At 43.6% G+C, this 7500-nt stretch overlaps 1 protein-coding gene across 1 annotated transcript in view; it reads left to right on the forward strand.

Annotated features, from left to right (window-relative positions):
• The window catches only part of agap1 (ArfGAP with GTPase domain, ankyrin repeat and PH domain 1), a gene marked incomplete in the record, with an annotated part of 86190 nt that overhangs the window by 20509 nt on the left and 58181 nt on the right, over positions 1–7500 (forward strand).

Below are 7500 nucleotides of genomic sequence, written 5' to 3' on the forward strand. Positions count from 1 at the left end.
GCCACTCTCAGAGGAGCTGCTCAGACCTCTTCTCTTCTTCCCTCCCTCTCTCTCTCTCTCTCTTTCTCTCTCTCTTTCTCTCTCTTTGTTTCTCTTTCTGTCCTCTCTCTCTCCCTCTCTCTCTCTCCTTCTCTCTCTCTCTCTCTCTCTTTCTCTTTCTTTCTCTCTCTGTCCTCTCTTCTTTCTCTTTCCTCTCTCCTCTTTTCTCTTTCTCTCTCTCACTCACACACACACACACACACACACACACACACACACACACAACCTATAGTCGTAGTGATCCACCCCTCTCTGCTCTACTCTGCACCACACAACTCTTACTGTGCAAGCAGCACATCATGCCTGATATCTACTTACGTATACGTACTATACTCTCTCTGTCATTGTCTCTGTCTTATACAGTCAGACTTTCCCATGTATTGACACACACACACACACACACCCACCACACACATCACCTTCTCTGTTTTAGATCTCACATCAAATTTCCCTGCAGTGACCCCCACACACACACACACACACACACACACACACACACACACACACACACAATGTCATGCTGTCATCACTCAATGTCATATGAGTTTCACTGTGAAAAACCTTTTAATCACATTAATCTTGCGAGACCACCAAACGCATAAATCCCCTGCTGCCTTGTTTGAAGTGTTCGGCCATGACAGGTGAGGGGGGTGTTGGGCAGGTGGGGAAATATACGACTGTCAGGGTGCTGTTAATTAAGACCTGTGTCTTGGAAGTCTGGGAGATGTAAACGTCTGGTGAAGTTTATAAAGTTTACTTTTGTTCAGTGTGTATTCTCTGTTCCTCATTAAAAAAAAAAGATGACTTTACTCACAGCTTAGCTCGATGTTCTCAAACTTATTCTTTAAAACCCTAAAATCTTAAGTGAAAATATATATATTTTTTGCTCAAAGGAATACAAACATTTCTGAATTATTAGTTATGGATAATGATCAGATGAGGCTGAATTCAGGCATAAACCTGGATATAGCTGTATGACCGCAACTGTCCACTAGGGTGCAGTATTGCACCGAGAATAAAAAGCACTTAGTGTTTTCGCATCTCTTGAGTACTGGATAGTCAGTCTGCCAGGAATTGATTTGCACTGAAAGCAATGCCAACAGTTTCCACCCAGCTTCTGGCTAGACAGGCTCCTCTGTTGTCCCACATTCATGCTGGGTACTCAGGAAGAGTAAGTAATTTAGCAAAATTATTAATGCTACTAGCTCTGAAAACCAGAAACTCTCTCTTGAAAGTAGGCTTTACAGAAAGACCGACAACAATAGTTGCCCACAGTAGCACGGCATGACAACAGTTCTACAGAGGACAATCCCACATGGAACATGTACATATTTACAGTGTCAGTCAAGACTATCATAAGTAGGTTTTGTGTGTGTGAGAGAGAGAGGTGGAGGTTGACAGTAGTTGACAGTGACAGACACAGGATGCCTCAGAGATCTCTTTCTCAAGGGAAATCAGGTGGAACTGGATCCATTTCCTGCCCCTCTGTGGGTTGGTACACCCTGCAGGGTGTGTGTGTGGAATATGTATGTGTGTGTGTGTGTTTGTGTGGTGTGTACATGTGTGTGTGTGTGTGCTCACAAAAATATTTATCAATTTAGTGTGGCATTGAATGAATAAATGTGTGTGTGTGTTTGTGGCTGATGTAGCTTAGCATGTGTAAAAGTGCCCAAATGTCTTGCATACATGTCTTTATGGTTATTCTTGGCCCAGTCAGGAGAGTTGAGCTCTAAATGCTGGCCGATTATCCTGTTAATTATTATATTGCCTGTTGTAGCCAAGTCCACACAGTAATTTAGCTCTGTGGTGTGTGTGTGTGTGTGTGTGTGTGTTGATGGCAGAGAAAGTGGGTTCTCGTCCAAGTCCCATCAGCCTCTGCAAATGAGCGGCAGGAAACATTATCTCCGACACATTATCACACACGCTGTCTCTTAGCATTTTTCACATCATTGTCCTCAATTAATCACGCGTTTTAATTATCCACAACCATGGGATTTATTGATGACCGCTAAAATGATCATGTTAATGTTTTGTGTAGTTTGTGTGTGTGTGTGTGTGTGTAGAACTTTCTCTGCCTAGAGGTGTGTTTGTGTGTTTACATTGTGTGTGTGTGTGTGTGTGTGTGTGTGTGTGTGTTGTTAGTACACAATCACACTCTATTTATTTTGCCTGACTTAAGCTTGTTCTTGCATCTAAGCATTGTACTGACGGTAATTATAATTCCCATGACCTTAATTTGGTGCTGGAGACTAAGGCTCCACTGATGCCCAGGCGGCCAACACAGCCAGAAATAATCAGACTCAGGCTGGAGTCGCTGCGTCTTTTGTCCACTAGCCCCTGCTGGAGAGGCAGGGTTGTATCCGATGATATCATGTTATAGACCCTTTCAACAATAAAAACAAAAACAATGCTTGAACATTCTATTTGGGCCCCAATCTACTTCCTCTGCATTAAGATAACATATGGAATGTTAAAACGGAAGCCTTGTGGGGCCAACTATGCTGCTGATAATGGAACTCTCTTGAAAGGGTCTATACGTGTTAATGATGGAAGATGCAAAAAAAATCCAGATGTACTCATTTCAGTATTTAAGGTGTGTGTTTCTTCCCCCTTATCTGCCCGAAGTGATGGACAAAAATGAGCAGAGGTACACAAACACATACTAACCTACATGCGAATGCACACTAATGTTACTAGGAGGTAAAGATAAAAAATCTGATTAAATCTGATCTGTTAATCTATCTAACTCTTTTCTGATGAATTGTTACATGAGGAAACAGCAAGCTGGCATTCAGAGCTTTGTGCACTAAAATGCAATTTATAAACGAGTGATCGTTTCAAAACTCATTGTGAATATTGATTTTTTTTTTTTATGGTTCTACATGTGTGCCTGATGATTTCTGGATTTACCAAGCCACAATGTATGACCTCGCCCCTATGCATTATGTCCAAGTGGCATAAAAGTCTATCGCTTGTTGGAATATTCACAGCATAATAAAGTATATTGTCTGCAAGTTCTTGAATTCCCTGTTTTATAAATGATAATTGGTAGTGGTTCAGTGTGCAATAATATATTGTCTCTGAGAGACCTCCATCAGGAGAAGCCAGTGGGTTTCATTGGAGTCTAAGAGTCATGAAGCAGTCGGACATTTACCATTAAAAATAATTGGTGTGTTAGTTATGTGCATTTGTGTTTATATAATGGAGTGTTTGAGGAAAGGCCAGTGGACAAATGAAGAGAAGTCATTTATTTAGTCAGGGTCAAGAACTGACATGGGGGGAGAGCTAGGGTGGGGGTGGTGTGTGTGTGTGTGTGTGTGTGTGTGTGTGTGTGTGTGTGTGTGTGTGTGTGTCACGTGGCTCACTAATGGCTGGAGGTAAATAGTGGTGGGCAGACTTTTGTTGTGTATGTGAGAGATTAACTACGGCCCCGTGATGCATGCGTAGGCTCTGTTGGGTCATGGAGTGTTGGGCAGTGTGAGTGAGTTGTTGTTATAGTGTGTGTGTGCGCTCAGATTTCTGGACATTTTAAGAAATGGTCTCTGTGAGTATAGGGCTGTTTGTGTGTGTGTGACTGAGAGTGAGGTGACTTATCCTGACAGTTTCCCAGCCTGCGTCCATCAGCTCTCTAATTTAATTATCCTAATTACCCCACCCCCCCTCCCCTCGGTGGGCTGGCTGTAGCAGTGTGTGTGTGTGTGTGTGTGTGGGGCGCGGGATGGGGTGGGGGGCTGTGGTCGGCATGTTTGTTCGTTAGTGTCGGCTAATACTAACGAGCTGCGTTCTCCGCGTCCAGCGACTCGCCATCTGAGGTGCCCTCGCCACTGCTGGAGTCATGAGTGTCCAGCCAGCCTCGTTATTGTCACTGTCACTCTCACATTTACCACACTAACGGCAAATAAATCTCACAGTGTGTGTCTTACTTACGAACACACACACACACACACACACACACACACACACACACACACACACACACACACACACACACACACAGAGACAGCCTTTTGGAAGATGTCTTGAACACTCACTATATATTACTTTAGTCAAGACATCCTGCACTTTCAAACTGTGTATCTGAATCCTGCACAATAGCTCTGAAATGCTCTGATGGGGACAGTTTTTGATTTTAAAGCGTTTTTTTTTTTTATTTATTTATTTATTTTTAAGGTGTTTCAGTGTTGACTAATGCCAATCAAAATATTTGTTTGTTAGTGGCTATTGTCATGCTAATAATCCATGCGTAAAGCTGCATGAACTCTCTGTATGTGTTCACCTACTGTTCTTTCTTTCTTTCTTTCTTTCTTTCTTTCTTTCTTTCTTTCTTTCTTCTTTTCACCTCATTCTGAGAGGTTCTCAACTTCCTATAATGAATGATGCATATTTAATTTCTCTTGCACCCTATCTGCTTGTCATCACACACTCACTCTCTCTCTGACACGCACACACACACACACACACACACACACACACACACAGACACACACAGCCACAGCCTCATTCTTTCTATCATCACAGCCTTTTCGTATTTCTCAGCTGTTGTCCTCTCTCGTATTTCATTCGTGTTCCAAATCCCCTCCGCACTCTCTCTTGCTCCCTGTCATTCTATAGTGAGGTCACAGGTCGAAGGTGAAAGGTTAATCTTCCTGTGTAGCTTGCTGTGTTGCCCCTACTGCCTCTGTTCTCACCCCCAGAGGTGGGGAGCCCCAGGGGGGGCCTGGCGGAGCCCTGGTGTGCCGTACTGATCCTGCTGCAGCACAGGTCCCATCAGTGGCCCTAATAATAGTCTCAGAGCCACAGCCCCTCAGATCTCAGATCAGTTCCCCAGGGGCTGCAGCCACCACACACTAATGATGCCTCCATACCAATATCGCTGATTTGCCACAAAACGGCAAACACGGCCTCCAATGGATTACCGCCGCTGAGATCCTTAATCACTCGGCCAAGGCTGGACTGGACGCCCCCGCATGGGGAAACAGCGCATTTATTGATTTTCATTCTGCCACGCTAAAATGGTTGACAGCGTGTTCCAGTGGTCGGTAGTAATGAAACATTATACCTCTGGGTCTCCGAGCCAGGACTGGTGTGTGGGAAAACAGCAGGAGATGGTGTTAAAATGGAGTGTTAGTGACTGTGTGAGTTCCTCGTTGGCGAGCCACCCCTTGGGTGGGTGAATGGAGCTGTCATAAATCTGATCAAATGGGTGACATTTCCATTAGAATAAATGGCTGCTTCTCATGCAGCAGGGCAAGATTGATGGTTTAAGTTAAATTGTATTAGCTGTGCAGTTTAAATATTTAACACAGCCTTATCATAACTGTTCTTAACACTTAAAGTAATATACAGTCGAGGGATGTCTGTGTACGCATATGAATATATATCTCTAGGGCCATGCTTGCCTGGTGACGGATATTCCGTTGGCTCTAAAGACCTTGAAGGTGAGTCCTGGACCGACAGACTTGCTGGCCTGTTGAGGGGAGTTGTAAATGTGCTCAGTGAAGCCTCAAGCTTGAGCCAGACGAGTGAAAACTGCCATCCACAGTTGAACTGCAATGTTGTAGCCTGTGAGTGGAGCCAAGATGAGGCTTTGTGATGGAGGAGTGATACTTTGAAAGTGTGAGTGACTGACTGAAAGAATCAGTTAGAGTGTGTGTGTGTGTGTGTGTGTTCACCGACTGCCCTTGGAGCTGGTATTCTCTCCTGAAGGTAAATGTTTATGACAGAATCATCATTAAGGCCCAGAGCTTTAATAGGTCCAATTAAAGGAATGGCTTCATTTCCAGGGAGATGAGAGGACTCCTGTTTATGGCCACGTGATGGACTTTGTGAGGAGGACAGGGTGGGGTATGGGGGGGGGGGGTATTAACCCCCTCCTGTCCAAAGCTCAACACCAAACTTCCCCCAGAGTCTGTTTACTCAGTTAATGAGGGTTTAACAGCCACATACTGTAGTCCCTAGAGGTGGTGAGGGAGAACAGCCAAAAACTGACTAGCGCAAACAAGACCGCTCTGTCGTCACTTAAACCCATTCCACAACAATGAGGCAGCTGATCCGCCCCTCTTCTCTCAGGAATGTTACCAATGTGTCTGAAATCCACTGACGGGCAGTATATACTTGCCTCTACATGTAAATAGATACATTTTCTATCATATAAAGATGAAGTTAAAGTTGACTGGTATATGGTACTGTAGACGCTTTTATCCAAAACCACATGGACTCGCAGCGGCACATTTGGGAATCAAACACGAGTGGACCGATTGTCAGGTGGTGAGGTCATCGCTGCTCCACCACGTCTGTATTTTACTAGTCTTAGTCCGGTTGTGTTTAGGATGCTCCACCACGTCTGTATTTTACTAGTCTTAGTCCGGTTGTGTTTAGGATGGTCCACCACGTCTGTATTTTACTAGTCTTAGTCCGGTTGTGTTTAGGATGGTGAACATGCTTGTATCAGAGGAATGGTTTTTTTTTTCCCCTCTCCTTACAGTGCGTAACTTATCACTGTATATATACCTTAAATGTCTTTATTAATGTGTCCGTCTCACACTCTTACGTGTGCATGTTATTATCATATTTCCAGCTCAATCAATAGAAAAATGCACACGAATGCCCTATGGCGTAGGCATTGAGTGAAGCTATTGAAATTTGATGATATTATCTCCTAGAAATCTCCTCTGTTAGGTTCTGTCAATGAAATGAATGGGCTGAACATGACAGTGTTTGAGTATCTCTCAGGCTGCAGTGCTCTGCCTCAGACTAAGCCATAGAGATTGATTGGTAGTTGCACCATATGACTCTATACGCTCTGTGGCTTGGCATTTGAGCTGGGAATGATATTAATGGGCCAATGAGAGACTGATGGGCTTGTGTTAATGGAAGAATGATTGGAGCTCCCTTCTGGTGAAGAGTATAGCGGCACCATGTTTGCTATTGCAAGCTAGCAGATGAAGGCTAAATTAGAATGGGGACCCTATACATTAAATGGGGTCCTTATATATTAGAATGGGGTCCTTATACATTGCAATATAATGATTTCAGTCTTATCACAGGTTATCGAAATACATTTTGGATAACAGTGCTTCCCTCATGAACAGATGTGATGGAAGCATGATGATTGTTGGCATTGCATTTGTGTTATGATAGGATAAGATGGAGGACTTGATTGGAATGCTCTAGGGCTGTAACAATATGCATCAGGATATAAAATAATACAGATATATTATAGCCTTGTAATCCTCTGGTCTTCTAATGTTATTTAATAAAAATGTCTAGCCCCCTCAAGAAGAAAAATCGAGGTTCGTATCGAACCGTGGGTCAAAAATCGTGACACAAACCGAATCGTGAGGTTGGTGTATCATTACGGCCCTAGCATGCTCCCATCATGTTTGGAATTGTGGAAGATCCGCATGACATTGGAAAACATTCAGAAGGGCTTGAACACCACCGTGTTTTTTTTTAGACACA

Source organism: Alosa alosa, chromosome 23 (assembly GCF_017589495.1).
Source record: "Alosa alosa isolate M-15738 ecotype Scorff River chromosome 23, AALO_Geno_1.1, whole genome shotgun sequence".
Lineage (NCBI taxonomy): Eukaryota > Metazoa > Chordata > Actinopteri > Clupeiformes > Clupeidae > Alosa > Alosa alosa.